General features: G+C 45.5%; 1 protein-coding gene across 5 annotated transcripts in view; it reads left to right on the top strand.

Moving 5' to 3' along the window:
- The window catches only part of LOC142450412 (thyrotropin-releasing hormone-degrading ectoenzyme-like), a 496,691-nt gene that overhangs the window by 339,386 nt on the left and 133,680 nt on the right, over positions 1-23,625 (top strand). The window contains exon 10 of one of the 5 annotated variants that reach the window (XM_075552300.1): positions 8,209-8,727. The exons of 2 other annotated variants lie outside the window; for them this stretch is intronic. The gene's annotated coding sequence lies outside the window, so the exon portion shown is untranslated. Of the gene's footprint in view, positions 1-8,208; positions 8,728-23,625 lie in introns of those variants that run through there. 2 more of the 5 variants (XM_075552295.1, XM_075552296.1) reach the window with 2 other exon arrangements.

Consider the following 23,625-nt stretch of genomic DNA (forward strand, 5'->3'; position numbering starts at 1 on the left):
ATTTCCATATTTTCAGGGTTTTTTCTGTTACTGATTTCTGGTTTCACTCACTTGTGATCAGAGAAAATACTTCATATGATTTCAATTTTTAAAAATTTATCAAGACTTGCTTGGATTTGACTCAATGGCAATGGGGTAGAACAAGATCTCTCAATTTTATCTTAGTCAGTAAAATTGCTGGCATTACCCTTAATGAAGACTCTCTTTAGGATACCTGGTCATTCATTCTCCAGGAGACCTTTTGTTTCTCATCAACCTTTCCTCTTCCACTTCCAGAATTATATTTTTCCTTTCTCCTGAGGCCTGTTTTTGAGCCCATCATTTGCATATTTACTCAGTTTATGAGTGGTGTCATTGACTACTTCATTTCCGTGCAGTTTGTTATTTCTAGCTTCCAGCTACTGGATCTAATAGTTTACACACCCAGATCTGTGCCTAAATTGTGAGTAATATCCACAACAGTATCCCCAACATTCCACTCATGAGGAGGAGTCCAGGGTCCCAGCACGAGCTCCCAGATACAGTCTACCTGGTTCCCAGGTTTGGACCAATCCTCACCACTGGGATCCTGTTTGGCCTCACTTTTCACCGTTTTTCCACCTGCTATTTGCCAAGGGTTCTGCCTCCCTCCCTCCCTTGTTCTTGCTGCGTCCTCTTCTGTGGTGGGAAAGCAATAAAAGGCTGGATCATCTTCACGTGCTGGTGATCTGGTGCTTCACAGCAGATCTCCCAGAATGACCACAGTGTTCTCCTTGCATCTCCATTATTGCCCAACACGTTCACTTCCATGTGTTGCTACATAATACCCAGGCTTTCTTAATCATGCCGTGTTTTTATTTTTAAACTTCCTTGCCCCTTTATCTGACCGTTCTCTGTTGCTGTTGATGCTTGTTTAGTTCAGTTTACATAAAAGCTCCAGCGGGTCAGTTTTGCTTTGTGTTATGTATGTGTTTTGGTGGTTCCTAAGGCTTAATAAACCAATACTAGGGAGTATCTTACAACATATAAAGAAAGATTAGCATTGAGGGTCTCAGAAACAGACCAAAACTCAACTTCAGAAAAGCTCCCTGCTTGAGCAAATCTCCCAGAATTTGGTGAATTCTTCTGTACTTGCTGAGGATTATTTGAAAACCAGCACATTGTTAGGCTCTCTCTTTTCTGGTGCTTTTGCGTAGTCAATAAAACACAAATAAGCATCTCTCTGCCATTTTATAGTTTCATCCACCATCTATCTCATGTCAGCAAGAATTCTCTTTGTATCATATCTGCTTCTGAATCCAGCTTGAATTTCTGGCAGCTCACCGTTGATGTCCTGTTGTAACCATTTTTGAAATATTTTCATCAAAATTTTACCGGCATGTGTTATCAGTGAAAATTTTATCATTTCCATTCTGTTGCATCACTTCATTTTTCTTTGGAATGGCCAGAAGTATGGATTTCTTCCAGTGGGTTGACCGGGCAGCTGTCTTCCAGATTTCTTGGTGAGTGAGTGTTTCCTGTATGTTGTCAGTTCCCAGAGCCTGGTGTTTCTCTAGTGCCTTTAATGCAGCTTGGGCTTCTTCCTTCAGTACTATTGGTTCTTGGTCCGATGCCACCTCTGGAAATGGTTGAATGTCAACCTATTCTTTTGATACCATAACTCTGTGTATTCTTTCCATCTTTATTTAAATGATTTTATTGGGGGCTCATACAACTCTTATCACAATCCATACATAAATCTATTGTTTCAAGCACATTTTTATGTTTGTTTCCTTCATCAATCTCAAAACATGTTCTTTCTACTTGAGCCTATGGTATCTGCTCCACATGTTTTCCCTCCCTCCTGCCACACCCTCCCTCATGAACACTTGATAATTTAGCACTGTCCAACATCTATCTGCCTTCACTGACTTTTCTCTTGTCCATCCTGCAGGGAGGGGTGTTATATGTAGATTCTTGTTACTGGTTCCCCCTTTTTACCCCATCTTCCTTCTACCCTCCTGGTTTTGCCACTCTCATCACTGGTCCTGAAGGGATTCCCTGTGTTTCCAGTTCCTGTCTGTATCAGTGTATATCCTGTGGGTCTAGCTGGATTTGTAAGGTAGAATTGGAATCATGATAGTGGGGGTGGGGGTCGGGGAGAGGAAACATTTAAGAACTAGAGGAAAGTTGTATGTTTCATCGTTGACTGGCTCTTCTCCTCCCTGTGACCCTTCTGTAAGGCGTTCCCAATCTGTACTCCGCCTCATTCACAATAATTTGATTTTTTGTTCTTTGATACCTTAAACCTGATCACACAGGCTGCTGTGCTTTTTCCATGTGGGCTTTGTTGTTTCTGAGCTAGAGGGCCACTTGTATACCTTCAAGACTTTATGACTTCAGATGCTATATCTTTTGATAGTCGAGCACTATCAGCTTTCTTCACCACATTTGCTTATGCACACATTTTTCTTCAGTGATCATGTCAGGAAGGTGAGCATCATGGAATGCCAATTTAACAGAACAAAATGTTCTTGCATTGAGGGAGTACTTGAGTGGAAGCCCAATGTCCATTTGCTAACTTAATACTAAACCTATAATATGTGCACATAGATCTATTTTCCCATTGTCATATATAAATATATTTACATATGTCCATGCCTGTATTTAGACCTCTGTAAGTGCCCTTTGCCTCCTGGACACCCCCTTACTGAAGGGTTGTGGAAAGTAGATGAGCCAGTCTGGGTTCAGGGTAGCAACGATGAAACATATAACTTTCCTCTAGTTCTCTAATGCTTCCTTCCCACAATATCATAATCCCAATCCCACCTTACAAAGCTGGCTAGACCAGAGGATGTACATTGGTACAGATAGAAACTGGAAACACAGGGAATCCAGGGTAGATGACCCCTTCAGGACCAATGGTGAGAGTGGCGATGCCTGGAGGGTAGAAGGAATGTGGGGTGGAAAGGGGGAACCGACTACAAGAATCTACGAATAGCCTCCTCCCTTGGGGATGGACAGCAGAGAAGTGGGCAGGGGGAGATGTCAGACAGTGTAACATATGACATAATAATTTATGAATTATGAAGGATTCATGAGGGAGGGGAAGGAGGCAGGAGGGGCACAAAAGGAGGAGCCAATATTAAGGACTGAAGTAGAAGGCAAATTTTTTGAGAATGATGATGGCAACAAATGTACATATGTGCTTGACACAATGGATGGATGTATAGATTGTGATAAGAATTGTATGAGCTCCCAGTAAAATGATTAAAAAAAAGATTAAGTGACTGGTCACTACACATACACTGGGAATAGGATAAAATTTTCAATAACATTCATTCACAAAGCCAGGACTATACCTTCCAGATTAACATATGTGACAAAAAAGCAAAGAGAGAATACAAACAGTAACTATATGATAGTCCTGGGACACCATTCACAGGGTATTCCCAAAGCAAGAGATCCAGACTGAAATCCAACAAACTCAAATTCCAGAGTATTAAGATAGCAGTCATCTGCATCTTTGGACACTAGAGCACTTTGCCCTAAGTCCAAGGGAGTATGTTTTAAAGCACTTTCTTAAACCTGTTTCAGGCGAATCTAAGGTAAATCCCACTGATTTGGAAAGCCACTAAGGAGCTAATAAGGTCTAGTGGGCTTTATCTTATCAGCTCCTTAGTGACTTTCCAAATCGGATCCTTCTGATGTGGCCCATGGAGGATGTTGTGAGCCTGGAAAGAACAGAGTCTAAAATCCTAGATGACTACAGCATCCAGTCTGGATCACCAAGGACTGGATAGAAACCAGGTCAAAAGTGTCCAGTTAGGAATGTAATACCAGGCGTATTCTCTCCTTGGGTTCTATAAGTACCGTTAAGCATGTTTCCCCCCAGATGGCATCTTGCTCTACCCAGTTTACCCATCAACGAAAGTGTAATTGCCTTTTCCAAGACAGACCCGTCTCCCCCTCATGTCTTGACTTGAGTTTCCAGGATGGTTTGCTAATCACTCTCGTAGGAGTATCTGTTGAATTTGGGTGACCGTAGGACAATGTTGTATGGCAGCAACTGATTGGTCGTCTCCCTCCTTCCTCCCTTCCCATCTTGAGAAATTGATCCCAGTGGAGGGGACGTGTCTTCCGTTGAAGTGGTTTGTAAGATGCAATTGTAAAGAGGGCAATATATAGTGCACGGGTACTATACTGGCTCACTACCTTGTTTGGGAGGCCAGATTTCATGACAAAAAGATGATTACATGACCCAAGAGCAGAATTCTGCCTTTATCTTGGTGTTTATCCTTATAGTAGTGTGCCAGTCCTTTTGTGATTGACTAACTTTACGAAGCATAATCATTTCCAGGCCCATCTATGTAATGGGGTGTTTCATGGTTTCATCACTGTTTTTCAGGGGCACATAATTTCCATGTGTACCAGAGTTTCTTCCTCCATTCTTTTACTGATGGGCATTTGGGCTCTTTCCAGCCTCTTGCTATTGTGAACAGTGCTACGGTGAATGTAGGAGAACACATGTCTGGGGTCTGTCTCTTACTTCTTTGGGGTATATGACAAGCAGAGGTGTTGCTGGGTCTAATGCTACTTGCTTCAGGTAGTCTCATAGCGTTCCCCACTGGTTGTAAATGTTTACAAGACTACCAGCCATGTATAAGAGTTTCAAATGCTCCACGCCCTCTCTAGCATTTGTCATTCTCTGTTGTGTGTTTCAATTGCTATTGTGAGGAGTGTACGGTAATAACTCATTGTTGTTTTGATTTGCATTTCCTGGGTGGCTAGGAAATGGTGAGCATATCTTCATGTATGTGTTAGTCATTCACAAGCCAGCTTTGGTGAATGTCTATTTTATGTCCTTTGCCCACCTTTCAATTGGACTAATTTTTTTCTTAGAAAAATTCCATAGATTTTGGTAACAAGTCTCTCGTTAGTTGTGTCATTGTTACCCCACCACCCCAATCTGTGAGTTCTCATTTTACTATTTTGATGAAATTTTTTGAGGTGCATAAGTGTTTTATTTTAGTAGGTCCCAGGCATCTGTGTTGTCTTTTGCTCTGTGTGCTTCCTTTATTAGATTTGCTAGTCCATGTATGCCCTGCAATAGACCCCTTAAGTTTCTAATTGATGATCCTGATAGTTCTGGGGTTTACATTTAGGTCTGTAATCCAGTTTAAGTTTGTTTTTGTACATGGAGTGAGGTATGGGTCCTGTTTCATTCTTCTGCAGATGGAGATCCAAGTTTTCACCCACTTTCCTGTTGCCCATCCTCCAGGGAGGAGGTTATATGTAGATCACTGAGGGGTCTACGGGGCCATCCCCAATCAAAGCCAAACTGACAACCCCGCCTCCATTTCCCCTAGAAGTATGCGCTACAGAGGACAACACTTAGCCTACAGGTTGGGGAGAGGGGCTGGCCCGCCATGCCCATATGGAAGTGTAAACCCAAAGGAAAAAGGGAGTGAGGGTTTAGACTGGATACTGGCACACCAAGTCCTGAGGAGGACGGCCCTGCATGCTGCTGCTAAGGCACAGAGAGGACTGTAGGGCTGACAACAGCTTGAGACATGGTGTCCCCTCACTGGAACATATTGTGAATGAGGACAATACTCGGGACACCCAGCAGGGAGTGAGTCGGGCCTGACCATCCCCACAATGGGATGAACCAGGAAGGAAACAGAACAGATCAGCAATGGGAGCATTGCCAAGCCACGAAGCCCTTGAAGTGTCCCCACAATAGATTTCAGGCTAGGAGGGGCAGTTCTCAGAACCCCTCTAGACTGGTGGGGAGATAATCATAAAGGTCAGCAGACAGATTTGGAATTTTGTATGTGTTTTCAGGGGGGTTTTCTAGGTTTCCCCCCTTTTTTTGTTTTCCCTTTTTATTCAGTCTTTTGTTTTCTTTTTGCTTTGTCTCTTTTATTGCTTTGCCTACCAATATAAGATAGGTTTGGGAAGAAAGCCAAAGGAGAAAGTAAAGGGACCGGCATTTCTGGAGGCACTTGGGAGAGGAGACAGTGGGAGGAAAGGAGTGGTGAGCAAACGATGCCATAGACAGGAAACAACTAGGGAATTAAAAGGAACAACAAGGAGGACATAGAGATCCTGGTGGTGGTGGTGGAGCAACGGCAATCTAGCTGAGAGAAGAAGGGCACGCATGATGTTGGGAAAGGAGAAAGGTAAAAAGAAAACAGGAACGATCTATGAAGCAAATCTAAGGATACAGGAATAAACATAGGTGTGCACTTATGAAAATATATTAATAAAAATCGAGGTATTGGCCTATGTACATATATTTACATAGCGATAAATTAAGGAAGTGGATGGACTTTGGGCCTCTGCTTAAGCCCTCCCTCAACACAAGAACACTTTGTTCTAACAACCCAGCATTCAGTGATGCTCACCCTCCCAGCATAATAGCTGAAGGCAAAATGAATGCATAAGCAAATGAGGTAAAGAAAGCTGATGATGCCCAGCTATAAAAAGATAAAACATCTGGGTTCTTAAAAAACTGATGGTAAACTTGCAGCCATCTAGCAAAGAAGCAACAAATCCCATATGAAAGGGCCCTAGCCTGTAAGATCATGAGGTGTTGACAGAATCAGGTAGGCACCAGAAGACTGCAAACAAACAAAAACCCCCATATTGTTTAGGATAAAGGGGTTGGAGCAGAGCCCCAAAACCCATCTGTAGACGGGAGGACATACACTCACAGAAGGGTCACAACAAAAGGATGAGGCAACCAGAGCACAGTATAACACTAATGAAATGTACAACATACCTCTGTATCTTTAAGGCTTCCTCACCCCCCTCTATCATGATCCCAGTTCTGCCAATCAGTTGTGCGTAGGCAAGAGCATGTATACAGGTACAGATAAAGGATCATGACACACAGAATCAAGGTCAGACCAACCCCTCAGGAACAGAAACCGAAGGGTACCAGGAGGGTAGATGGAAGGTAGGGGTAGAAAGGGGAAACCGATCACAATGATTGCTGTATAATACTGCTCCCCAGGGGGGTAAACAACATAAATGTGGTGAAGGGACACAGCACTCAGTATAAGATAGGAAATCAAGGGGTCACGAGAGTGGGAGTGTAGGAAAAGAGAAGAATTGAACCAAGAGTTCAAAAAGAAAGTAACTGTTTAGAAAATGATGGCAACAAATGATAGTGGTATAAATGAGCTTGATACAATTGATGTCATGGACTGTTAGAAGAGCTGTGAGGTAGTTAGTTTGCTGTGACAAGCTGGCCGATAAACACATGTGGGGCGAATTGAAAGGGAGAGGGATAAGTGGTTCAGGGATCCACGCCTTTCTAATGCTGGGGTGCCTTGCTTTATGATGGTCAGATCCGGATGCAGCTCCCTTAGCCAGTTCCCTGCTTTAGCTCCCAAGAATAATTTCCTGAAAGACATCCCTGAGGAGAAGCCACATGGACCTAGTAGACACGATGCCGGTGCAGAGATGCTTACACATTCACTGAATCGGCTTTCCTCCTCCAGTCAACATCATGGTGTCTGGTTTGTGAGATGGAGGAGGACTTTGTGGTTTGATACTGGATAAAGGGGTTGAGGGATTAATTTTGGACTTGTGGGTTTTGGCAGGACAGGTTTGGGATTTTTGCTTGATGCACACTATATATAAACTATATAAAGCACTTTATATAAACTATATAAAACTCTCCCTTAGACATGAGTTTCACTGTAGTTCTTTCCCTAAAGTACCCTGACTAACACATTGTGGTACCTTAGCAGTGGTGTACTGGAGAAACTAGCCATAAGATGGAGAGTAGATGTTTGTCTGACCTCTCCCTCATGGTAGTTTTCCTTCTCTGTCTAGCCAGTGGTCAGACAAAGCCACCCTATATTCAATAGATTACTGGGGAAACTATGGGAAGTATGAGAGCAGAAAGTTTGTAAGCCCACTTGCTTTGAGCCAACAAAATTTGATCTTTACATGGGCTTAGGAAACACCTTAGAAGACAGCTATGCAGAGAATTGATTTATATGCGAAACAGTGCTTTCCTGTACTCAGGAACCACAAGTCTTTGCCAACACTAAAAAAATCTGGGAGTACAAAGAAAATACCTCCCAGGGAATGGGTGTAAAAGGGAGCTTATGAGCAGGCTGACGGTTTGCAAGGTGACCACGTGAATCTACTTGCTCAGTAGAAGTTGGAGAAATGTAGTAATAAAAACACTAATTGAGTTTGGCCTCTGACACTTGTGTATTTGGTTTACAGGAGAAATGGAGAATATGAGAGTGAATCAACAAAAATTCATGATCTAGCATGAGTAACCCAAGCTTCTTGAATATTGGAGAGAGCTCATGGTCTACAAGCAAGGTGATCGGTGGACACCGTAGAGCTGAGGAAGGCATGGGTTGACCAGAACCCTAACAGATGGCGGATTTTCGAGGCTGTGAACTGGTGTGGATCATGGCTGACTTTATGAATGGCTTCTTCGGTTTTGACTTTGTTGATGGACGCAAAATTCAATAGGTTCCTATTGGAATGAAGATTTATTCAGGTCGAAAATGATTTTTTCCTCTGAGAAAAGGTTTGATCTAAGAGGGCCGTAGATTAAGCAAACAGTGAAAATATGAGGTACAAGTGCACGGAGTAGATGGCTTAAAAACATTCCAGAGGGAGGAACATAATCAGAGGCTTATAGAATTAAGTTATTGGTGTCACGTAATTTCAATTCTGAATGGGTGCCAGGATGGCAAGTTTGGATATAGTTCGTGGATTGTGCCAACCTGGGCGATACACACATGCGGTTAAATGAAGGGCGGAGGGATCAATAGCTCCTTGAGCATTGCCATTCTAGTTGGGTCTCTTCATTTCTGAATGTGGGAGCAGGGTGCAGCTGCCTCAGCTTCTTACCTGCTTTAGCTGTCAAGGCTCCTTTCCGGCAAGACGTCCCTGAGCCGAAGACACATGGACCTACCCAGAGGAAGCCCGGGCTGTTGGAGTAGCCGTGCCGATATGCTGACATATCCAATGCCCACGCTGCTCTGCTTACACATTCAATGCCTCAGCTCTCCTCCCTCAGCCAGCAACATGTCGTCTGTTTTGAAAGATGGAGGAGGACATTGCAATTGGTGTTGGACATGTGGGTTAATGGGTTATTGTCGGACTTGTGGGTTTGGACCACACTGCTTTCGGATGTCTGCTTGATGAACACTTAACCTTGATATATGAGTCTCACTTAGACATGAGTTTCTGTGCCCCTGTTTCTCTACGAGAGCCAGAGTCACAAATAGGATACCTAGCAGTGGGGCAATGGAAAAACTCATCTTAAGATGGAGAGTAGCTATTTGTTTGACCTTGCCCTCATGGTAATTCTTCTTCCTTGTCTATGTAGAGGTCAGACAAAGCTACCCTTTAGTCGGTTGTTTTCTGGGGAAAATATGGGAAGTGGGAAAAATGAAAGTTTGTAAGCCCACATGCATAGAGCCACCAAAATTGGGTGATCTTTAGCTGGGTTAAGCTACCTCTGGGAAGACTGCTGTGCAGTGAATTAGATGCCCACCAGTGCTTTCGTGTACTCAGGAACCATAAGCCTTTGCCAGAAGTTAAAATGAAATCTGAGAGTAGGGAGAAAACATCTCCCTGGACTGTGTGTTAAAGAGAGCCTGTGAGCAGGCGGAATTGCTAGCTGGGTGACCATATGGATCTTCATATGGAGTGGAGGTCGGAGAACTGCAGCAATAAAAGGACTGCTTGTGTATGGGCCCAGATACCTGTGGATTTGGTTTACCTGAAAAGGAGAAAAAGAGGGTGATTTGACTAAAGTTCACCACGTCGCATCAGGAGCCCAGGCTTGTTGAACATTAGCGAGAGCCCATGGTCTACAAGCAAGGAGACCGGTGGACACCCCGTGGAGGCTGAGTGAGGTAGCTGGCACGGGTCGACCAGAAGCCCACTATAGGGCGATATTGGAGACTGTGAACTGGTGCCTAAGAGTGCTGACTTTATGCACGGCCTGTCCGGCTTTGATTTTGCCGATGGACACAGACTTTGAAAGGTTCCTATTGGAATGAAGATTTCTTATAGCGAGCAATGATTGTTTCCTCTGAGCACTGGTTTTATATTAGTGGGCCATAGATAAAGTGGATAGCTAAAATTTGGCGTATAAAGACACAGAGTAGTTGGCTTACAAACTTTCCGAGTGGGGGAACATTCCATAAGTTTTAGAATTAAGGTCTGATGTAACTTAATTCCATGTTGGGTTTAAAGAATTTGGAACGGGTGCCTGGTTCGCAAATGTGAATTTAGTTCGTGGATTGTGCCAACCTGGGCGATACACACGTGCGGTTAAATGAAGGGCAGAGTGATCAATGGCTCCTTGATCATTGCCATTCTAGTGGGGTCTCTTCATTTCTGAATGTGGGAGCAGGGTGCAGCTGACTCAGCTTGTTCCCTGCTTTAGCTGTCAAGGCTCCTTTCTGGCAAGACGTCCCAGAGCCGAAGACACATGGACCTACAAAGAGGAAACCCGGGCTGCTGGAGTAGCCATGCAGAGATATGCTGACATATCCACTGCCTAGGCTGCTCTGCTTACACATTCACTGCCTGGGCTCTCCTCCTTCAGCCAGCAACATGTCCAATGTTTTGAAAGATGGAGGAGGACATTGCAATTGGTGTTGGACATGTGGGTTAATGGGTTATTGTCGGACTTGTGGGTTTAGACCACACTGCTTTCGGATGTCTGCTTGATGAACACTTAACCTTGATATATGAGTCTCACTGAGACATGAGTTTCTGTGTCCCTGTTTCTCTACGAGAGCCAGAGTCACAAATAGTATACCTAGCAGTGGGGCAATGGAAAAACTCATCTTAAAATGGAGAGTAGCTATTTGTTTGACCTTGCCTCATGGTAATTCTACTTCCTTGTCTATCCAGAAGTCAGACAAAGCTACCCTGTACTCGGTTGTTTTCTGGGGAAACTATGGAAAGGTGGAATAATGAAAGTTTGTAAGCCCACTTGCTTTGAGCCACCAAAATGGGGTTATCTTTAGCTGGGTTTAGACCACCTCTGGGTAGACAGCTATGCAGTGAAATAGATGCCCACCAGTGTTTTCTTGAACTCAGGAACCATAAGCCTTTGCCAGAAGTTAAAAAAACATCTGGGAGTAGAGAGAAAACATCTCCCAGGGACTGTGTGTTAAAGAGAGACTGTGAGCAGGCTGAATTGCTTTCTGGGTGACCTCGGGGATCTACATATGGAGTGGAGGTCGGAGAAATGCAGCAATAAAATGACTGCTTGCGTATGGGCACGGATACCTGTGGATTTGGTTTACCTGAAAAGGAGAACACGAGGGTGACTCGAGTAAAGTTCACCATGTGCATCAGGACCCCAGGCTTGTTGAATAGAGCGAGAGCCCATGGTCTACAAGCAAGGTGACCAGTGGATACCCCATGAAGGCTGAGCGAGGTCCCCGGTACGGGTCGACAAGAAGCACACCAGAGGACGATATTGGAGACTGTGAACTGGTGCCTAAGAGTGCTGACTTTGTGCACGGCGTGTCCGGCTTTTATTTTGCCGATGGACACAGACTTTGAATGGTTCCTATTGGAATGAAGATTTCTTCATGGCGAGCAATGATATTTCCTCTGAGCACTTGTTTTATATTTTGGGCCATAGATAAAGTGAATAGCTAAAATTTGGCGTATGATGGCACAGAGTAGTTGGCTTACAATCTTTCTGAGTGGGGAAACATTCCATAAGTTTTAGAATTAAGGTCCTGGTGTTACTTAATTCCATGTTGTGGTTAAAGAATTTTGAACGGGTGCCAGGTTCGCAAATGTGGATTTAGTTCGTGGATTGTGCCCACCTGGGCGATACACACGTGCGGTTAAATCAAGGGCGGAGGGATCAATGGCTCCTTGAGCATTGCCATTCTTGTTGGGTCTCTTCATTTCTGAACATGGGAGCAGGGTGCAGCTGCCTCACTTTGTTCCCTGCTTTAGCTGACAAGGCTCCTTTCCGGCAAGACGTCCCTGAGCCGAAGACACATGGACCTACTCAGAGGAAGCCCGGGCTGTTGAAGTAGCCGTGTAGAGATATGCTGACATATCCACTGCCCACGCTCTTCTGCTTACACATTCACTGCCTCGTCTCTCCTCCTTCAGCCAGCAACATGTCATCTGTTTTGAAAGATGGAGGAGGACACTGCAATTGTTGTTAGACATGTGGGTTAATGGGTTAATGTCGGACTTGGGGGTTTGGACCACACTGCTTTCGGATGTCTGCTTGATGAACACTTAACCTTTATATATGAGTCTCACTTAGACATGAGTTTCTGTGCCCCTGTTTCTCTACGAGAGCCAGAGTCACAAATAGGATACCTAGCAGTGGGGCAATGGAAAAACTCATCTTAAGATGGAGAGTAACTATATGTTTGACCTTGCCGTCATGGTAATTCTTCTTCCTTGTCGATCCAGAGGTCAGACAAAGCCACCCTTTACTCGGTTGTTTTCTGGGGAAACTAGGGTAAGGGGGAAAAATGAAAGTTTGTAAGCCCATTTGCTTGAGCCACCAAAATGGGGTGATCTTTAGCTGGGTTTTGACCACCTCTGGGAAGACAGGTATGCAGTGAAATAGATGCCCACCAGTTCTTTGGTGTACTCAGGAATCATAAGACTTGGCCAGAAGTAAAAAAAAAAATCTGGGAGTAGGGAGAAAACATCTCCCTGGGAGTGTGTCTTAAAGAGAGCCTGTGAGCAGGCTGAATTGCTTGCTGGGTGTCCACGTGGATCTACATATGGTGTGGAAGTCGGAGAAATGCAGCAGTAACAGGATTGCTTGCGTATGGGCACGGATACCTGTGGATTTGTTTACCTGTAAAGGGGAACACAAGGGTGACTCGAGGAATGTTCACCACGTCGCATCAGGAGCCCAACTTGTTGAATAGTGGTGAGAGGCCATGGTCTACAAGCAAGGTGACCGGTGGACACCCCGTGGAGGCTGAGTGAGGTAGCCGGCACCGGTCGACCAGAAGCCCACCAGAGGGCGATATTGGAGACTGTGAACTGGTGCCTAAGAGGGCTGACTTTATGCACGGCCTGTCCGGCTTTGATTTTGCCGATGGACACAGACTGTGAAAGGTTCCTATTAGAATGAAGATTTCTTCATGGCGAGCAATGATTGTTTCCTCTGAGCACTGGTTTTATATTAGTGGGCCATACATAAAGTGAATAGCTAAAATTAGGGGTATAAAGGCACAGAGCAGTTGGCTTACAAACTTTCGGAGTGGGGGAATATTCCATAAGGCTTTGAATTAAGGTCCTGATGTTACTTAATTCCATGTTGGGGTTAAAGAATTTTGAACGGGTGCCAGGTTCACAAATGTGGATTTAGTTCGTGGATTGTGCCCACCGGGGGGTTACACACGTGCAGTTAAATGAAGGGCGGAGGGATCAATGGCTCCTTGAGCATTGCCATTCTAGTTGGGTCTCTTCTTTTCTGAACGTGGGAGCAGGGTGCAGCTGCCTCAGCTTGTTCCCTGCTTTAGCTGTCAAGGCTGCTTTCCGGTAAGACGTCCCTGAGCCGAAGACACATGTACTTACCCAAAGGAAGCCCGGGTTGTTGGAGTAGCCATGCAGAGATATGCTGATATATCCACAGACCACGCGGCTCTGCTTACACATTCACTGTCTCGGCCCCCCTCCTTCAGCCTGCAACATGTCGTCTGTTTTGAAAGATGGAGGAGGACATTGCAATTGGTTTCGACATGTGGGTTAATGGGTTAATGTCGGACTTGTGGGTTTGGACCACACTGCTTTCAGATGTCTGCTTGATGAACACTTAACCTTTATATATGAGTCTCACTTAGACATGAATTTCTGTGCCCCTGTTTCTCTACGAGAGCCAGAGTCACAAATAGGATACCTAGCAGTGGGGCAATGGAAAAACTCATCTTAAGATGGAGAGTAGCTATTTGTTTGACTTTGCCCTCATGGTAATTCTTCTTCCTTGTCTATCCAGAGGTCAGACAAAGCCACCCTTTACTCGGTTGTTTTCTGGGGAAAATATGGGAAGTGGGAAAAATGAAAGTTTGTAAGCCCACATGCTTAGAGCCACCAAAATTGGGTGATCTTTAGCTGGGTTAAGCTACCTCTGGGAAGACTGCTGTGCAGTGAATTAGATGCCCACCAGTGCTTTCGTGTACTCAGGAACCAAAAGCCTTTGCCAGAAGTTAAAATAAAATCTGAGAGTAGGGAGAAAACATCTCCCTGGACTGTGTGTTAAAGAGAGCCTGTGGCAGGCTGAATTGCTTGCTGGGTGACCACATGGATCTTCATATGGAGTGGAGGTCAGAGAACTGCAGCAATAAAAGGACTGCTTGTGTATGGGCCCAGATACCTGTGGATTTGGTTTACCTGAAAAGGAGAAAAAGAGGGTGATTTGACTAAAGTTCACCACGTCGCATCAGGAGCCCAGGTTTGTTGAACATTAGCGAGAGCCCATGGTCTACAAGCAAGGAGACCGGTGGACACCCCGTGGAGGCTGAGTGAGGTAGTTGGCACGGGTCAACCAGAAGCCCACCATAGGGCGATATTGGAGACTGTGAACTGGTGCCTAAGAGTGCTGACTTTATGCACGGCCTGTCCGGCTTTGATTTTGCCGATTGACACAGACTTTGAAAGGTTCCTATTGGAATGAAGATTTCTTCATAGCGAGCAATGATTGTTTCCTCTGAGCACTGGTTTTATATTAGTGGGCCATAGATAAAGTGGATAGCTAAAATTTGGCGTTTAAAGGCACAGAGTAGTTGGCTTACAAACATTCCGAGTGGGGGAACATTCCATAAGTTTTAGAATTAAGGTCTGATGTAACTTAATTCCATGTTGGGGTTAAAGAATTTTGGACGAGTTCCTGGTTCACAAATGTGGATTTAGTTCGTGGATTTGCCAACCTGGGCGATACACACGTGCGGTTAAATGAAGGGCGGAGAGATCAATGGCTCCTTGATCATTGCCATTCTAGTTGGGTCTCTTTATTTCTGAATGTGGGAGCAGGGTGCAGCTGACTCAGCTTGTTCCCTGCTTTAGCTGTCAAGGCTCCTTTCTGGCAAGACGTCCCTGAGCCGAAGACACATGGACCTACCAAGAGGAAACCCGGGCTGCTGGAGTAGCCATGCAGAGATTTGCTGACATATCCACTGCCCATGCTGCTCTGCTTACACATTCACTGCCTGGGCTCTCCTCCTTCAGCCAGCAACATGTCGAATGTTTTGAAAGATGGAGGAGGACATTGCAATTGGTGTTGGGCATGTGGGTTAATGGGTTATTGTCGGAATTGTGGGTTTGGACCACACTGCTTTCAGATGTCTGCTTGATGAACACTTCACCTTGATATATGAGTCTCACTGAGACATGAGTTTCTGTGTCCCTGTTTCTCTACGAGAGCCAGAGTCACAAATAGTATACCTAGCAGTGGGGCAATGGAAAAACTCATCTTAAAATGGAGAGTAGCTATTTGTTTGACCTTGCCTCATGGTAATTCTACTTCCTTGTCTATCCAGAAGTCAGACAAAGCTACCCTGTACTCGGTTGTTTTCTGGGGAAACTATGGAAAGGTGGAATAATGAAAGTTTGTAAGCCCACTTGCTTTGAGCCACCAAAATGGGGTTATCTTTAGCTGGGTTTAGACCACCTCTGGGTAGACAGCTATGCAGTGAAATAGATGCCCACCAGTGTTTTCTTGAACTCAGGAACCATAAGCCTTTGCCAGAAGTTAAAAAAACATCTGGGAGTAGAGAGAAAACATCTCCCAGGGACTGTGTGTTAAAGAGAGACTGTGAGCAGGCTGAATTGCTTTCTGGGTGACCTCGGGGATCTACATATGGAGTGGAGGTCGGAGAAATGCAGCAATAAAATGACTGCTTGCGTATGGGCACGGATACCTGTGGATTTGGTTTACCTGAAAAGGAGAACACGAGGGTGACTCGAGTAAAGTTCACCATGTGCATCAGGACCCCAGGCTTGTTGAATAGAGCGAGAGCCCATGGTCTACAAGCAAGGTGACCAGTGGATACCCCATGAAGGCTGAGCGAGGTCCCCGGTACGGGTCGACAAGAAGCACACCAGAGGACGATATTGGAGACTGTGAACTGGTGCCTAAGAGTGCTGACTTTGTGCACGGCGTGTCCGGCTTTTATTTTGCCGATGGACACAGACTTTGAATGGTTCCTATTGGAATGAAGATTTCTTCATGGCGAGCAATGATATTTCCTCTGAGCACTTGTTTTATATTTTGGGCCATAGATAAAGTGAATAGCTAAAATTTGGCGTATGATGGCACAGAGTAGTTGGCTTACAATCTTTCTGAGTGGGGAAACATTCCATAAGTTTTAGAATTAAGGTCCTGGTGTTACTTAATTCCATGTTGTGGTTAAAGAATTTTGAACGGGTGCCAGGTTCGCAAATGTGGATTTAGTTCGTGGATTGTGCCCACCTGGGCGATACACACGTGCGGTTAAATCAAGGGCGGAGGGATCAATGGCTCCTTGAGCATTGCCATTCTTGTTGGGTCTCTTCATTTCTGAACATGGGAGCAGGGTGCAGCTGCCTCACTTTGTTCCCTGCTTTAGCTGACAAGGCTCCTTTCCGGCAAGACGTCCCTGAGCCGAAGACACATGGACCTACTCAGAGGAAGCCCGGGCTGTTGAAGTAGCCGTGTAGAGATATGCTGACATATCCACTGCCCACGCTCTTCTGCTTACACATTCACTGCCTCGTCTCTCCTCCTTCAGCCAGCAACATGTCATCTGTTTTGAAAGATGGAGGAGGACACTGCAATTGTTGTTAGACATGTGGGTTAATGGGTTAATGTCGGACTTGGGGGTTTGGACCACACTGCTTTCGGATGTCTGCTTGATGAACACTTAACCTTTATATATGAGTCTCACTTAGACATGAGTTTCTGTGCCCCTGTTTCTCTACGAGAGCCAGAGTCACAAATAGGATACCTAGCAGTGGGGCAATGGAAAAACTCATCTTAAGATGGAGAGTAACTATATGTTTGACCTTGCCGTCATGGTAATTCTTCTTCCTTGTCGATCCAGAGGTCAGACAAAGCCACCCTTTACTCGGTTGTTTTCTGGGGAAACTAGGGTAAGGGGGAAAAATGAAAGTTTGTAAGCCCATTTGCTTGAGCCACCAAAATGGGGTGATCTTTAGCTGGGTTTTGACCACCTCTGGGAAGACAGGTATGCAGTGAAATAGATGCCCACCAGTTCTTTGGTGTACTCAGGAATCATAAGACTTGGCCAGAAGTAAAAAAAAAAATCTGGGAGTAGGGAGAAAACATCTCCCTGGGAGTGTGTCTTAAAGAGAGCCTGTGAGCAGGCTGAATTGCTTGCTGGGTGTCCACGTGGATCTACATATGGTGTGGAAGTCGGAGAAATGCAGCAGTAACAGGATTGCTTGCGTATGGGCACGGATACCTGTGGATTTGTTTACCTGTAAAGGGGAACACAAGGGTGACTCGAGGAATGTTCACCACGTCGCATCAGGAGCCCAACTTGTTGAATAGTGGTGAGAGGCCATGGTCTACAAGCAAGGTGACCGGTGGACACCCCGTGGAGGCTGAGTGAGGTAGCCGGCACCGGTCGACCAGAAGCCCACCAGAGGGCGATATTGGAGACTGTGAACTGGTGCCTAAGAGGGCTGACTTTATGCACGGCCTGTCCGGCTTTGATTTTGCCGATGGACACAGACTGTGAAAGGTTCCTATTAGAATGAAGATTTCTTCATGGCGAGCAATGATTGTTTCCTCTGAGCACTGGTTTTATATTAGTGGGCCATACATAAAGTGAATAGCTAAAATTAGGGGTATAAAGGCACAGAGCAGTTGGCTTACAAACTTTCGGAGTGGGGGAATATTCCATAAGGCTTTGAATTAAGGTCCTGATGTTACTTAATTCCATGTTGGGGTTAAAGAATTTTGAACGGGTGCCAGGTTCACAAATGTGGATTTAGTTCGTGGATTGTGCCCACCGGGGGGTTACACACGTGCAGTTAAATGAAGGGCGGAGGGATCAATGGCTCCTTGAGCATTGCCATTCTAGTTGGGTCTCTTCTTTTCTGAACGTGGGAGCAGGGTGCAGCTGCCTCAGCTTGTTCCCTGCTTTAGCTGTCAAGGCTGCTTTCCGGCAAGACGTCCCTGAGCCGAAGACACATGTACTTACCCAAAGGAAGCCCGGGTTGTTGGAGTAGCCATGCAGAGATATGCTGATATATCCACAGACCACGCGGCTCTGCTTACACATTCACTGTCTCGGCCCCCCTCCTTCAGCCTGCAACATGTCGTCTGTTTTGAAAGATGGAGGAGGACATTGCAATTGGTTTCGACATGTGGGTTAATGGGTTAATGTCGGACTTGTGGGTTTGGACCACACTGCTTTCAGATGTCTGCTTGATGAACACTTAACCTTTATATATGAGTCTCACTTAGACATGAGTTTCTGTGCCCCTGTTTCTCTACGAGAGCCAGAGTCACAAATAGGATACCTAGCAGTGGGGCAATGGAAAAACTCATCTTAAGATGGAGAGTAGCTATTTGTTTGACTTTGCCCTCATGGTAATTCTTCTTCCTTGTCTATCCAGAGGTCAGACAAAGCCACCCTTTACTCGGTTGTTTTCTGGGGAAAATATGGGAAGTGGGAAAAATGAAAGTTTGTAAGCCCACATGCTTAGAGCCACCAAAATTGGGTGATCTTTAGCTGGGTTAAGCTACCTCTGGGAAGACTGCTGTGCAGTGAATTAGATGCCCACCAGTGCTTTCGTGTACTCAGGAACCAAAAGCCTTTGCCAGAAGTTAAAATAAAATCTGAGAGTAGGGAGAAAACATCTCCCTGGACTGTGTGTTAAAGAGAGCCTGTGGCAGGCTGAATTGCTTGCTGGGTGACCACATGGATCTTCATATGGAGTGGAGGTCAGAGAACTGCAGCAATAAAAGGACTGCTTGTGTATGGGCCCAGATACCTGTGGATTTGGTTTACCTGAAAAGGAGAAAAAGAGGGTGATTTGACTAAAGTTCACCACGTCGCATCAGGAGCCCAGGTTTGTTGAACATTAGCGAGAGCCCATGGTCTACAAGCAAGGAGACCGGTGGACACCCCGTGGAGGCTGAGTGAGGTAGTTGGCACGGGTCAACCAGAAGCCCACCATAGGGCGATATTGGAGACTGTGAACTGGTGCCTAAGAGTGCTGACTTTATGCACGGCCTGTCCGGCTTTGATTTTGCCGATTGACACAGACTTTGAAAGGTTCCTATTGGAATGAAGATTTCTTCATAGCGAGCAATGATTGTTTCCTCTGAGCACTGGTTTTATATTAGTGGGCCATAGATAAAGTGGATAGCTAAAATTTGGCGTTTAAAGGCACAGAGTAGTTGGCTTACAAACATTCCGAGTGGGGGAACATTCCATAAGTTTTAGAATTAAGGTCCTGGTGTTACTTAATTCCATGTTGTGGTTAAAGAATTTTGAACGGGTGCCAGGTTCGCAAATGTGGATTTAGTTCGTGGATTGTGCCCACCTGGGCGATACACACGTGCGGTTAAATCAAGGGCGGAGGGATCAATGGCTCCTTGAGCATTGCCATTCTTGTTGGGTCTCTTCATTTCTGAACATGGGAGCAGGGTGCAGCTGCCTCACTTTGTTCCCTGCTTTAGCTGACAAGGCTCCTTTCCGGCAAGACGTCCCTGAGCCGAAGACACATGGACCTACTCAGAGGAAGCCCGGGCTGTTGAAGTAGCCGTGTAGAGATATGCTGACATATCCACTGCCCACGCTCTTCTGCTTACACATTCACTGCCTCGTCTCTCCTCCTTCAGCCAGCAACATGTCATCTGTTTTGAAAGATGGAGGAGGACACTGCAATTGTTGTTAGACATGTGGGTTAATGGGTTAATGTCGGACTTGGGGGTTTGGACCACACTGCTTTCAGATGTCTGCTTGATGAACACTTAACCTTTATATATGAGTCTCACTTAGACATGAGTTTCTGTGCCCCTGTTTCTCTACGAGAGCCAGAGTCACAAATAGGATACCTAGCAGTGGGGCAATGGAAAAACTCATCTTAAGATGGAGAGTAACTATATGTTTGACCTTGCCGTCATGGTAATTCTTCTTCCTTGTCAATCCAGAGGTCAGACAAAGCCACCCTTTACTCGGTTGTTTTCTGGGGAAACTAGGGTAAGGGGGAAAAATGAAAGTTTGTAAGCCCATTTGCTTGAGCCACCAAAATGGGGTGATCTTTAGCTGGGTTTTGACCACCTCTGGGAAGACAGGTATGCAGTGAAATAGATGCCCACCAGTTCTTTGGTGTACTCAGGAATCATAAGACTTGGCCAGAAGTAAAAAAAAAAATCTGGGAGTAGGGAGAAAACATCTCCCTGGGAGTGTGTCTTAAAGAGAGCCTGTGAGCAGGCTGAATTGCTTGCTGGGTGTCCACGTGGATCTACATATGGTGTGGAAGTCGGAGAAATGCAGCAGTAACAGGATTGCTTGCGTATGGGCACGGATACCTGTGGATTTGTTTACCTGTAAAGGGGAACACAAGGGTGACTCGAGGAATGTTCACCACGTCGCATCAGGAGCCCAACTTGTTGAATAGTGGTGAGAGGCCATGGTCTACAAGCAAGGTGACCGGTGGACACCCCGTGGAGGCTGAGTGAGGTAGCCGGCACCGGTCGACCAGAAGCCCACCAGAGGGCGATATTGGAGACTGTGAACTGGTGCCTAAGAGGGCTGACTTTATGCACGGCCTGTCCGGCTTTGATTTTGCCGATGGACACAGACTGTGAAAGGTTCCTATTAGAATGAAGATTTCTTCATGGCGAGCAATGATTGTTTCCTCTGAGCACTGGTTTTATATTAGTGGGCCATACATAAAGTGAATAGCTAAAATTAGGGGTATAAAGGCACAGAGCAGTTGGCTTACAAACTTTCGGAGTGGGGGAATATTCCATAAGGCTTTGAATTAAGGTCCTGATGTTACTTAATTCCATGTTGGGGTTAAAGAATTTTGAACGGGTGCCAGGTTCACAAATGTGGATTTAGTTCGTGGATTGTGCCCACCGGGGGGTTACACACGTGCAGTTAAATGAAGGGCGGAGGGATCAATGGCTCCTTGAGCATTGCCATTCTAGTTGGGTCTCTTCTTTTCTGAACGTGGGAGCAGGGTGCAGCTGCCTCAGCTTGTTCCCTGCTTTAGCTGTCAAGGCTGCTTTCCGGCAAGACGTCCCTGAGCCGAAGACACATGTACTTACCCAAAGGAAGCCCGGGTTGTTGGAGTAGCCATGCAGAGATATGCTGATATATCCACAGACCACGCGGCTCTGCTTACACATTCACTGTCTCGGCCCCCCTCCTTCAGCCTGCAACATGTCGTCTGTTTTGAAAGATGGAGGAGGACATTGCAATTGGTTTCGACATGTGGGTTAATGGGTTAATGTCGGACTTGTGGGTTTGGACCACACTGCTTTCAGATGTCTGCTTGATGAACACTTAACCTTTATATATGAGTCTCACTTAGACATGAGTTTCTGTGCCCCTGTTTCTCTACGAGAGCCAGAGTCACAAATAGGATACCTAGCAGTGGGGCAATGGAAAAACTCATCTTAAGATGGAGAGTAGCTATTTGTTTGACTTTGCCCTCATGGTAATTCTTCTTCCTTGTCTATCCAGAGGTCAGACAAAGCCACCCTTTACTCGGTTGTTTTCTGGGGAAAATATGGGAAGTGGGAAAAATGAAAGTTTGTAAGCCCACATGCTTAGAGCCACCAAAATTGGGTGATCTTTAGCTGGGTTAAGCTACCTCTGGGAAGACTGCTGTGCAGTGAATTAGATGCCCACCAGTGCTTTCGTGTACTCAGGAACCAAAAGCCTTTGCCAGAAGTTAAAATAAAATCTGAGAGTAGGGAGAAAACATCTCCCTGGACTGTGTGTTAAAGAGAGCCTGTGGCAGGCTGAATTGCTTGCTGGGTGACCACATGGATCTTCATATGGAGTGGAGGTCAGAGAACTGCAGCAATAAAAGGACTGCTTGTGTATGGGCCCAGATACCTGTGGATTTGGTTTACCTGAAAAGGAGAAAAAGAGGGTGATTTGACTAAAGTTCACCACGTCGCATCAGGAGCCCAGGTTTGTTGAACATTAGCGAGAGCCCATGGTCTACAAGCAAGGAGACCGGTGGACACCCCGTGGAGGCTGAGTGAGGTAGTTGGCACGGGTCAACCAGAAGCCCACCATAGGGCGATATTGGAGACTGTGAACTGGTGCCTAAGAGTGCTGACTTTATGCACGGCCTGTCCGGCTTTGATTTTGCCGATTGACACAGACTTTGAAAGGTTCCTATTGGAATGAAGATTTCTTCATAGCGAGCAATGATTGTTTCCTCTGAGCACTGGTTTTATATTAGTGGGCCATAGATAAAGTGGATAGCTAAAATTTGGCGTTTAAAGGCACAGAGTAGTTGGCTTACAAACATTCCGAGTGGGGGAACATTCCATAAGTTTTAGAATTAAGGTCCTGGTGTTACTTAATTCCATGTTGTGGTTAAAGAATTTTGAACGGGTGCCAGGTTCGCAAATGTGGATTTAGTTCGTGGATTGTGCCCACCTGGGCGATACACACGTGCGGTTAAATCAAGGGCGGAGGGATCAATGGCTCCTTGAGCATTGCCATTCTTGTTGGGTCTCTTCATTTCTGAACATGGGAGCAGGGTGCAGCTGCCTCACTTTGTTCCCTGCTTTAGCTGACAAGGCTCCTTTCCGGCAAGACGTCCCTGAGCCGAAGACACATGGACCTACTCAGAGGAAGCCCGGGCTGTTGAAGTAGCCGTGTAGAGATATGCTGACATATCCACTGCCCACGCTCTTCTGCTTACACATTCACTGCCTCGTCTCTCCTCCTTCAGCCAGCAACATGTCATCTGTTTTTGAAAGATGGAGGAGGACACTGCAATTGTTGTTAGACATGTGGGTTAATGGGTTAATGTCGGACTTGGGGGTTTGGACCACACTGCTTTCGGATGTCTGCTTGATGAACACTTAACCTTTATATATGAGTCTCACTTAGACATGAGTTTCTGTGCCCCTGTTTCTCTACGAGAGCCAGAGTCACAAATAGGATACCTAGCAGTGGGGCAATGGAAAAACTCATCTTAAGATGGAGAGTAACTATATGTTTGACCTTGCCGTCATGGTAATTCTTCTTCCTTGTCGATCCAGAGGTCAGACAAAGCCACCCTTTACTCGGTTGTTTTCTGGGGAAACTAGGGTAAGGGGGAAAAATGAAAGTTTGTAAGCCCATTTGCTTGAGCCACCAAAATGGGGTGATCTTTAGCTGGGTTTTGACCACCTCTGGGAAGACAGGTATGCAGTGAAATAGATGCCCACCAGTTCTTTGGTGTACTCAGGAATCATAAGACTTGGCCAGAAGTAAAAAAAAAAATCTGGGAGTAGGGAGAAAACATCTCCCTGGGAGTGTGTCTTAAAGAGAGCCTGTGAGCAGGCTGAATTGCTTGCTGGGTGTCCACGTGGATCTACATATGGTGTGGAAGTCGGAGAAATGCAGCAGTAACAGGATTGCTTGCGTATGGGCACGGATACCTGTGGATTTGTTTACCTGTAAAGGGGAACAC

This window comes from Tenrec ecaudatus, chromosome 6 (genome assembly GCF_050624435.1).
Source record: "Tenrec ecaudatus isolate mTenEca1 chromosome 6, mTenEca1.hap1, whole genome shotgun sequence".
Classification (NCBI taxonomy): domain Eukaryota; kingdom Metazoa; phylum Chordata; class Mammalia; order Afrosoricida; family Tenrecidae; genus Tenrec; species Tenrec ecaudatus.